Below are 12,094 nucleotides of genomic sequence, written 5' to 3' on the forward strand. Positions count from 1 at the left end.
GGGAGGGGACGGGGGGGGGGGGCAGGAGGGGGGAGGAGAGACCTGTGAGGTGCCATCCCCAGTGGAGCAGCACTAACTGAGGTGACTTTGTTAGAGAGACACAGGCAGACAGAGACCTCAGCGTGGCATCTCACCCCTGGCGCCTCATAAGGACAATTGATCGCGCTGCTTCGGCTGTAGGTTCACCCGAGAAACTGGTGGCCGCCTCTCAGTTTGTTGGTCATGCAGTGAGATTTTCCTCACAGGGAAAAATTACAGCATTGGCCACTTGTCCAAACACTTAAACCACGTCTGTTTACATTTACACCTCTTGTGGCAGCATAAATCACGATGTTTGTGGCCACACTGGGAGGAGTTGGTCAAGGTGAATGATGCATCAATGAGTAAACGCTCATACAGTAAACAAGTCAACAGGTTGTGACTCACTTTCACAGGAGCAAAGCTGGTATGTGAAACCTCTTAGCCCGTTTTGAATATCATCATTCACATGGGAGAGGAACGTGTATTTTTGGAGTGAGATGCGGCGGGGTTTCTCTGCATCCCATCCTCCACCTCCCCAAATCTCCTGTGGTCCCTCCCCGGTGGTGACATTAAACACTGAGCTGCCGCTGCCTCCAGTCTGAGGAATAGGTCAGCTCCCTGGCTGCCGTCTGCCCGCAAACACACAGTGTTTACCAGCCTGTCTGCGACTGCACACACGCACACACTAATGCACAGGCTGGAGGCAGAGAGAGATTAAGACAGGACACACCTGTACTTTATGAGTGTGTGTGTGTGTGTGTGTGTGTGTGTGTGTGTGTGTGTGTGTGTGTGTGTGTGTGTGAGTGTGCGTGTGTGCGCGCATTTGTTATACAGAGTGTTGAGAACTGCATTTATGACAACAAAGCAAGTCTTATGTCCCTGGTCAGTCTTTGCTGTTGCATTTGTGATGACGGCACGACAATGAAAGCAAACTGCAGGAGTTGCAAGAAAGAAGTGATGAACTTGAAGAAAATACGAAGAATGAGGGCAAAGGGAAGGGGAGGAGGGAGGGAGTAATGATCATCATGACTCCAGTGCTATCAGTTTGCAGATTCTACAAAATTACAGGTACCTGACCTACTGAGCTCAGTCTGTTTTCGTTATTAGTAAATAAAACCAAAATCCAGACCTAATCTTCTCATTTATTATTGAGTCAGGCAACAAAATGGACCTTGATATCAATTTTGGATTCGTTAAATACCAAAGAGCAAGAGACACAGCCATTGCAGAGGCATTTAAATGAGAAGTAAATACATGATAACACTAAATCCACCTCCGTTATCTATAATCTCCATGCACTCCAAGGGACTGTTATGCACATTAATCATCAACAATGAAACCCAATTTCAGCTTTATGAAATTATGCTCAGCAGTGTGGTGTTGTTCATGAGCAGCCATTAAGCTCTTAAATCAGGTTAGGCTCCGCGGTGCACTTCCTCATCTCAAACAGTTCCCAACAGGCTTCTCCGAGTCTTTCACCTGCTGAGGGTGCATGTTTTATGACTATTCATCTCCAACACTTCACCTCAGTGGGAAGCAGGATCTGGCACCATCATTAGTCTGTCTGCGCTAAATGAGCTTCCATTCGTTCAGCAATTACATTCAGCAATGAGTGCTTGTGTGACTGGAATGATTAAAGACAAAATCAACGTCTCGGACATGAAGCGTAACACAGACGATTGACGCAATTCGACATTCATTCAGGTTAGTGGAGCCATTTAAATCTGGAGGAAGGAGCGCCGACTGGTGAGGTTCCTGGATGTAATCGTGACAGGGCGGTTGTATTGCTGCACATGAAATAAAATTATCAATTATTCATTAAGAAAGTCCAAAGTTCCAACTGGTATGAGCCACTTATAAAGTTTCCCAAAAGTGCAATCTGAAAAAACGGGCCGAGGTCTGGAGGTAAACAAGAAGTTCAACTTAAAAGATATCAGATTAGTTTAGTGTGAGGAGTGCAATGGGTCGGCCCGGGAGAGGTAAACATGTCAGGGAGGCTAAACTCCTCAAGAGTCCACCTTTCTGAGCAGCTCCTCTCTCCAGTAACACTGCAGCAACAAGCACTGGCTTAGACTGACGTTTCTGGGGCAGCTATCTGTGTGCGTGTGCGTGTGTGTGTGTGTGTGTGTGTGTGTGTGTGTGTGTATGTGTGTGAGCGAGAGAGAGACAGTGTATGTACCTCAAGATAAAAACACATTAGGGATATATACGATTTTGGCTATATGACCAGTTGACTTGAAAAGACAAAGTGATCATGATTATTACATGCTGAAGCCTTGACTGATTGATCTGAAATCCAGAAACCCTTTAAATACTTTCCCTATAGTATATATTGTCATAACGTTTCTTAATAAACAAGAACTGTATCCATCCATCTAACCCAAGCTTTGCCACAAGCCACGTCTTCTCCCTCTGTCAGGGGGGATCCTGAGGTGTTCCCCAACCAGATGGAGTATGTAATTTCCTCATCTAGCTCTGGGTCTTTCCAAGGCTCTACTCCCAGTTAGACATGCCTAGAATACCTCCACAGGGAGGCTGTCTCCTGTGAGACATAATCAGACCCCCAAAACACCTCTACTGACTCCCTTTGAGCTCCAGGACCATACCATAGGTGAGGGGTGGCACATAGACCTACCAGAAAATCAAAAGTTGCTACAGCACCATGATCACTACATATGCCACACAAAGTGTCCTGCTCCATTTAACGCTGAACCAGAAATTTACCAACTGACCGACACAATATTACGTCTGAGAGGAGTCCTCTAAAGGAAAACAACACACAGCTGACCTCTGGAAACATGTTCCACCTCATTCCACTTTCGTTCAATATGTAATATAATGAGATGTAATGCTTCAGTAGTTTATCTGTATTCATAGCATGAGCACTGAGCCAGTTTTAAAACACAGATTTCTTTCAGTTTTTTTGTTATACTCGTGTAAAATAGGGAGGGTCTGATCCTAGCTACCAGATTAAACACAGGTTCTTCTGCACTGCCATCAGAAATATGGCATTTCTGCACTCTGATTCATTCATTAAGTCACAGTCCGTCATATTCTAGTGCCACAGTAATCACATATAAAAACGAGTGGGTGACGTTTATAGATTTATAGTTTTTTGAAAGAGAGAGCACTAAGATTAAATTGGCACTTGATATCAGCAGATAGCCTTACCCCAACAGTGATTTGTGGTCAGACTGCCCAGTTCCACACTGTGGGGACTGCTTACAGTGGACAATCTCACAAATCTAATCAAATAAAATGCTCCCGTTTTCGTATCAAAACATGCTTAAACACAAATGATTGACGCAGGCTATGGATAGATGAGAAGTGTCTTTGTTTTATGATTCTGCACCAGAGAAGAAGAAAGCAAATAACGTTCTGAAGGTCCAAATGCTCCTCAAAATGCGAAGAGACGGAGCAGATGCAATTGGCAAAGAAAAGGGCAGGCCGCCTACAGACACACACACACACACACACACACACACACACACACACACACACACACACACACACACACACACACACCATACGGCCCAGCAGGAGGTAAACACACATACAGGAATTGGAAAAGCCGCCCAAAGTGGCGGCCTCAGTGCAAGTCACACGTGTACATGTACTGTATTGATACATCATCATCATCATATTGTCTTTACAGTAACTGTCAGGGAGTCCGTGCATGTGCGTGCATGTGTGTGTTTGTGTGTGTGTGTGTAGATTTTAACCCTACTCAGAGGCTACTCAGACTGAGAGAAGCATGACGAGACTAAAATCATAATTGCTACATCTCCATTTTGCTCTGATTACCTTTCGACATGCACAACACACTTCAAACCACACTCCTCCTCCTCCTCCTCTTCTCTCTGCATCTGATGCATCTTCCTCCATTTTCTCCTCCATCTCCCCTGCAGGCAGAACATCCTCTAGCTCCCTGACTTCTCTCTTTGCTCTACTTTTCCTTCCTTCAGGTTCAAGCGAGGAGAAGTGACAACGTCGTTTCCCCTCACTCTCCCATTTTCCCACCTTTGCTCAGCTTCCATGTGCTAGTTCTGGCTTCACATTTCCTCACCCCTTCCTTAAAAAATTCTCCTCTGACCACCCTCTACCTTGTTTTCTGTCCTCATTATCCACTACTCCTCCCACTTTTCGTGCTTCTTTTAAAGACCAGGACCTCAGGTGCGGCAGCTCTCTGTTCTTTTCCCTAAGAGAGGATTCACTAAAGTCCTCTTAATTTAATCAAACTTTGAAGGGAGCTCAAGGCCCACACCTCATATTCCCAACCTGGCTCTTGGTTTGATGTCTCAATTTCTCTCCTTCACATTGCTCTCGTTGTCTATTCCCACCCATCAATTTCTCTCTTATTTCACAAGCCTTTCTCTTGTAGCCAGACTTCCTTCCCCTCTGAAAATGTCAGAATAAGCACGTTTCAGCACACTTCGATTTCCCCTTATTAAAAGAAGAAAATTAATTCTCATCCACACATGACCTACTCCCATTAATTAACATTTCACGAGGTAGTTGGACATAATTGGCATGTGGGGCATGCTGATAAGCAAGATGAATGGCTCTATCTGTGCTGAAATAGTATCTGTTTATCTTCGAGATGATCGAGCCTTAATTACCCTCCATAAAATAATGCGCTGGTCACACTAGGTCTGAAACACTGCGAGGCTAATAAGAGCGCCAAATGTGCTGAGAAATTCTTTCTCCATTTGTTCTCTTACTCTTTAACTGAAACAAGGTTTGAAACCAGGCGTCCCGTGTGTAGCATACCAGCTGTGTGGGCTCAAAATTAGCCTGTGGCTTTCATCAAGTCCACTGGTATTATGTTGCTTTCTGCTTCGCTCATAATTTTTTCATAATTCCTTAACTTTATTACCACTGGAGCAGTCTGACCCAACTGTTATTCTGAAACTCTTTAGTAACTCTTATCTCTTAATTGCTTCACACTCATGTCTTCCTCCCGTGCTCCCTTCCCTCTCCAGGTCTTTGGGGTTTATTTAGGCACCAGGCTTCTGTTATTGTCGGCCTGCGAGTGCATTTTAATGAACCGCACAGCTAATAAGCGAACGCAAGATCCACACATCACGCATGCCGGGGAGCACACAGTAATATACATACAAACACAGAAGCGCACACACAATGGTATTACATAATCACTCTATTAAACATGTTTTCTTCAGGAACGCACACAGAGGAGGGTGTAGGAAACAGCTGGTGTTGTTTTATGCAGCTGTTAGGGCCACATTTCCTGTTTTATCTGGCTGAACTTAAGAGAAACAGAGAAAACTAAAGTTTGCTTTGAAGTAACAGCGTGGCTTCAGAAATCAAAATCATCTCATGTGCTGGTGCGAGTGTGGGGAAATACTGCACTTAAAATACACTCTTATTAGGTATAGCCTGCTAAAACGAATGCAAGCTAACACAACATCATGAGGGTTGTAATGTTCAGTGTTTATTGAAACTGAGTTAAAGAGCTGTCGATTCACCTCTACGATCATTTTTGATGGATGTAGTTTATGGTGCTGTTGAACTGTATTGTATTAGACAGAGAGGTGTGTCTGTTATTAAGCCTACCCCCATTGAGGTGAACTGGGTGGACAAAATAATAGAAACACTTGTAAGTATAATCGACCGCACCACAAACTGCAGCCTCCAAACCCTATTACCTCTTTAACACAGTTTCAATAAAAACTGAGCATTATAACCTTAATTAACCTTAACCTTTTAATTAATTGGTTTAAGCTGGATGTACCTAATAAACTAGTGTATATAAGTGAGTGTATATCAGCCATTATATAATAGACAACTTCTTTGATAAGGAAAAAGGCTTGAATATCTTTGGGACTGTTGGTCAGAAAAAACAAGCTACTTGGCTTCTGGTTAATTTTGATAATTTTTCACTCTTTTCTGTCATTTTGTAGACTCAATGATTAACTAATTAATCAAAAAAATTGTTAGATAATGATAAATATTGCTATACTTGCAGGCCTTCTAGCAAACCTAGTCTGAGGTGAGCATTATAAGCCAAGTCGACAACAACATGCCATCTGCGAGAAGCAAATTGCTGGTTTATTGGCCCACTGGCTCAGACCTTTTAAATTGTGCCCCACCCACTGCTGCGCAGGGCCGGTGCAGCTGTAACAGAGGCAGGCATTTGAATAAGTCCAATGTTAGCTACGCTACAGTGCAGATGCCCCACTGAGTGTGTCTTGGTAAGGTGGCCATTTCCAGACCCGAGTAGAGCTGGATGATAGATAATCAGGGCAGAGAGACTGGAGGCGAGGAGAAGCAGACTGTGAGAGAGAGCCATCAGATTGTTTTCCTTTTCTCTGCAGCACAGCCTGGGGACAGTCATGCAAACAGTCTTCTTCACACTCCAGCGTTTAGACGTGCTGCATTTAGGCAACGTGTGATGTTTTCATTTGCACACCCTATCAACGACACTAAAAAGAGATCGTCTGACACCGAGTGTATTATATCACAGCACGCTCACACTCAAGCACAGGATGAGGTGTAAACATGGCAGGGCTGACAATAACAAGATGTACTTACTGTAGAAGATGAGTTCAACATGTCCTCTGTGTGTTAATGTGAAATTCTCACACAAGAAGCCAGGTAGAGTTAAGGACGTTTCCTGTTGTTTAATGTCCCGATGTGGCGGTGAAGGTTTGACCACTTTGCCACTGAGACTCTTTAGGTTTGTGTTTCGTGCCTTGGGGGCTGCAAGTGTATATCCTAACAGTGTGTGTCCAACAAGCCCCGAAATTTATGAACTAACTAACAAGGTGGCTTATGTAACCAGGCATGGGACCAATAACTGCAGATTGCAATTTGATATCTGTAATTAAATCAGCAGTTTAGTAATCACTCATAATTTCCAGCTGTTCAGACATCTGAGACTTTCAGGCTTATTGATTTCTGAGTATCACATCAAGTGTTAAGGATACAAGATGTCACAAAAAGTTAAATATATACAAGACTGTAAAATACATGACTACCTTAAACTGACTGAACAGCATTTTCTTTTTTTTTATCATTATAACCAAAAATAGTAATTGATGATTATTAATCTACTTGATTTTGGTGCAGATTTAGTGAAATATGCCAATTATGACATTGAAAACATGAGGAATTATTGAGTAGTGTAATTTTGTTTTTTGTTTGCATTTAATTAATATTATTACTAATAAAGTACTCACTTAATGCATTTACATTTATTAATCTGTTAGAGGATTTTGTCCAAAGCAGTGTATCAAAGAGTTGCAATCGCAGCCACAGTACAGCCATTGAGAACTCCTGATAAATAATAGATACAGGAATAATGAAATATTTGTAATCTCCACTGTTACTGGATTTTGCACAGTAGAAAACTCAAACGCTGAAACACTGTGGAAACAAAGTGGAAACAAATCTGCTCCTAGCCTGACAGAGATGCTGTGACTAAATAACATCCTCTGATGAGCAGCAGTAAATCCAATAGTAGTAAAGTAAAAATATATATATATATATATATATGCACGTCTTTCCTCTCTCACTGAGAGCAATCTGTGTGAAATCACCAGAGGCTGCGTCAGTCTGGGACATCTGGCCAGCCTGAAGTAATGTTGCTTACTACTTAACAGTCAGACAGATTGTGATTTCTGACTGAAGAACAGCCTTGTGTCATGTGCGCAGCCCCTCAGTGTAGTGGTCTTAGATAAGCGTAGCATCTGTAATCTAAAGAGCCAATCTGTTCCTCTGGGTTAATGACACACAGACAGGTGTTGGTCTTCTAAGCTGACCACTGTGACTTACATATTGTATAGTAACTTCATCGTCTCTGGCTGCTCTTCGTTTGCATTCTGTTGACGCGCAGAGCGAAGCTTGACTCTCTAAGCTGTAATCTGCTCTCTGTGCACTTCAGCATTAACATGTGGAGAGATTTGACATTGTGTAATCTGCTGTAGCAGCCGTGTTACCGAGCTAGCTCTCCCAGCTGTTGCTGCAGGTTAGAGCTGAGCTGCTGGGAGGGTGATGGCCCGAGACTGGCAGGCTAATGGTGCGAGACGCCACTGAAATGTGGGCTATTTTATGCTAACCAGGCGAGGCTAATGCTACCGAGGCCCCTTGCTGAATCCATGACGTTGGCGCAGTTTGACAGTCAAGGTTTTAGTCAAGCAAAGAATGGACAACATAAAAATCAGCTACATGACAACTTTAAATTAAAAAGAAATATTAGAGTCCCTAGAATTGCACTGATGCTTCGTAACTACATCATGACAGAGGCTGCAACGTCTGAGGGTGAAAAACAAAGAGGCATCAGCTGTCACAGCTGCCAACAGCAGGACGAGGAGAAGGAAGGAGCAGAGAGATTTGCCATGTTTCAGCTCACCAGCTGTAATTGTGTCAAAGTGATGCAGAAACACAACTCTTTTCATCTGACTCATTGTGACGCTCTGACGCGGTCTTTCTTTACAGGTTGACAGTTGGCAGATGACAGCTGACAGGTAATAAACCAGCCACCTTGTTTTTCTGCACAAGTAAGTGGAACATCAACAATATAAGCTCCTCTGGGGGTTCAGGCACGCTGTGAGTGTTTGTGGGCACATAATCATTTAATATATTTAGTGTAAAGACATCTAAGAAAAAGCAGTGGGGAAATATTAGGCTGAATTAGTCAGAATTGAATGCAAGAAAACAGTAGCAGCAAGTACAACATGAAAAACATATGAGATTTATGGATAATGTTTAGTTCACAGAGGCTGGCAGAGGAGTTTGAATGTGAAATATCTCTGCATGTTTCCCTTCAAAAAAAAGATGGTTAAACATGCATCTGGACATTTATTCCAAACCTGCAATTTGTATTTATAATGTGAACAGATCTGTCAAAACACAGCTTGTTTCTGTTACCAAGTTACTGCACTGAACTGACACTGAAAGCACATAAGCCAACAAGGCTTTATTTTTTATCTTTGTGTATTTATTGATATTCTGTTTGTAAATTCATTATGTAATTATCCAGGTTATGGTGAGAAATTATATAAATATCTCAAAACGCACAGGGAATTTCAACCTGATAGAAACTGATGTTTAATTAAAATGTTTTTACTTCTGAAAGACAACAGTCTCTTCATCTCTCTGACTGTAAGATTACCCATGATACAGGGTGAAATGGGAAAGTGACCAAAAGTGTGAAGAATTTTTTTTTTCTTTTGAATGATGACAGTTCTGTTACACTTCCTTGATAAATCACACACGGATACAGTCATTTTAACTAAATCAGAACCGCGATGATGAACAGATTTCTGCTAAAGGGATTTGTCAAACCAGTATCAGAGTTTTTTATTTCCTCGCTCAAGCCTCCTACATGCAGCTTCCTCTCTCCTCACTCCTCTGATCAGTCATAAGGGAGCTGAGGCGTGCTTCGTGGCGGCGGACCGGAAATCTTTCCGGGCCACCCGAGGAGTGAGGAGACTTGGAGTAAGGTCATGTGAAGCACAGTTCTTAGCATGTTGTTGCGCCATAAGAGAAATGGACACACACCATAAAGAGTTTGTCGTCTTGGTCTTTTTTAGTCTGACTGAAACATGAAAAGAAACTGTGGACAAAATGCTAAAATTGAAATAAATAGTTGAGTGTAAAGTCTACACAGAGAGATGTAGAAACAGAGAGAGGTGCTGAAGTGGTTTATAAAATTAAAGCCTCTCGTCACATCTCAACACATCTCAGTTTTCTAGTTAAATTTCTCCTGTTCATACACGTGATGTCAACAGTCCTGATTCCAGTCATACGATTTCATCTTCTACCTGTCAACAGCTCCTGACCCCAGACTCGGTCCAATGTGGTCCGATCAGTCATCTGTCATATTTCCATATCATCAGCTCAATAGTGAAGGAGAGTGAGGAGAAGCATTGTACTTTGTTTCTGATAAATGGAGGCAGACAAGAGATAATCCTAAAATTAGTGCCACTGTTACACTGTCTCAATTAAAATGAAGCATTATTAACTTGCAGAGTTTTTGTAACTGGATTGCATTCAGCCGTACAGGTGTTTGTGATACTGTGTCAGACCTGTTACTCAGACCTGACCTGAGCCTCTGGTGATCTCACTGACAGATGACCTCATTTAGACACAGCTAGTAGTTAACTACTGAACTGGAAACAGTTGGCCTGGTTGTTTTTTTTTGTTGTTTTTTTTTTTGCAAGCAGTTTATTTCTACAATATGCCCTCTGTGTCAATGGAAAACAAAACATCCCCTAATTAGTTAATTATTAATCCCCATGGCCCATGATGCTTTTCACCTGCTGTAGCAGCTACATAGATGTGTGTATGCGTAAGAAAATGTCCTATCTGAGAAATAAACCTTTATATTGTCAGTGTAGAGATTAACAATGTCGCCACTCAGTGATCTTGTTCGTGCACGTCACTTTCCTATCCGCTTCTCAGCATTTTCACAGGACTCAGTGGCCAATGATTCCTCTCACTCTGCTCATCACACCAATGAAGCCAACAGTGTAGGTTTCAGCAGTCACAGTGTCAACAGGCCTGATTGCCGATGACTGCTATAATGAGGAACAGACGGGTGGAGGGTGGCTGCATCAGTTTATGTAGATAAATGATGTCAGGGCAGAAGTAATGGAAAATGTGAGCTACATACAAGAGATTGAGAAGCTGAATGCGTCCAGTGCACGTCCAGCTGTATACAGTATACAGCAGTGGTAGTGATTAAAGCTGAAAAGCAGCGTTGTGCCTGTTCTGTTTCCACCTCTGACCACGCCCATCAGTGATGTAACTGCGTACTGACCACAACCTGGAGCACACTTTTGTATCACTGCAGCAAGGTAAGACATTTAATCACCGACGCTCAGCAAGATGTTCAGCTGATGATAACCGGGGCACCCTGGTGGCCAAACAGGGTTTAAGCCACCAACCATGAACTGCAACATCGCTTGTTTTTTACGTCTGACCATCTCTCCCTGCTCATTTCCTGTGATCGATTTACTGTCTACTTTTCAATAAAGGAGCAACTGCTAGGTTTTGGTTCATGTTATTCAGATAATCATTTGAGTGGAAAATATTTATCTAATTTATAAGACAAAAGGGCAAAAATATGATGATAATATTTGCATTCTGAGGCACTTGGATTGCCTTGTGGCCCATCATGATCTCCATGATAAGAGAACATGTATACTCCCGATACTAGTGGTTTGTCATTAAAGACGTTATTAGAAGTTTTTAAAAAAGTTTAACCACATAAATGTTCTAATTTATGCAGCAAGGCACACCAACATCTAATCAGATCACCTACTTTGTTTGGAGTCCCTGTGGTGTAAGGATGAAGTTTTTACTACGTGATGTTATTCAGTTATTGCGGGAACAGTGTTCATGAGTGTCACAGGTACCAGTGTGACAACATAATGTCCTGCGTAGCACCGGCCCCACGCATCACCTCACAGAGTGGGATTACTATCTGACCCTACCAGGGTGCAATGTGTAGTATGTGTGCCAGTAAATCAAATTAGAAGTGAACTGTTGTGTTTATTCTAGATGCACAAACTCCAGACATATTCAGCTCATAGGATACACAGGAAGTGAAACATGTTTCACATTTTGTTGTAACTTTATTGTTTTATTACTGTTATGTTATTACTGTGGATAATTGATTTGTGTGTGGGAAAAGTCACTGTAATTTTATGTACATACATTTAGGAAATTCACCTTTTCCTAGAGCTAAAGAACAAGTGATTCATATATTCATCAAGAAAATAATCAGCAGATTAATTGCTAATAAAAAATAATTCTTAGTAGTATGTTTTTTACAAAATTTCCCGAAACATTCAATCACTGGTGTTGACAATCTAACCTTTTCTCGAGCATATTTGTTGCTGTTCTCACCTCAGATAGTAGTGGTTGGATCACAAATGAAACAATTTAGCAGAACTTAGTCTCAAAACAAAAAAATTCAAACCCCACAAACATGTAAAAAATGTCGGAAGTCCAGTAAAGCAAAGACACGTGACAAATCAAACACATGCAGCAGAGAGAAAAAAAAACAGCCATCTAAAATATATGGAACACATGCAAATGCTCTGCA

The 12,094-nt window shown here is 41.9% G+C and overlaps 1 protein-coding gene across 2 annotated transcripts in view; it reads right to left on the bottom strand.

Moving 5' to 3' along the window:
- The window catches only part of prkcab (protein kinase C, alpha, b), a 102,302-nt gene that overhangs the window by 55,282 nt on the left and 34,926 nt on the right, over positions 1–12,094 (bottom strand). The gene's annotated exons all lie outside the window — the stretch shown is intronic.

Source organism: Seriola lalandi, unplaced genomic scaffold, assembly GCF_002814215.2.
Source record: "Seriola lalandi dorsalis isolate HSWRI2012SDOR001 ecotype SW California unplaced genomic scaffold, Sedor1 jcf7180002054690, whole genome shotgun sequence".
NCBI classification, from domain to species: Eukaryota; Metazoa; Chordata; class Actinopteri; order Carangiformes; family Carangidae; genus Seriola; species Seriola lalandi.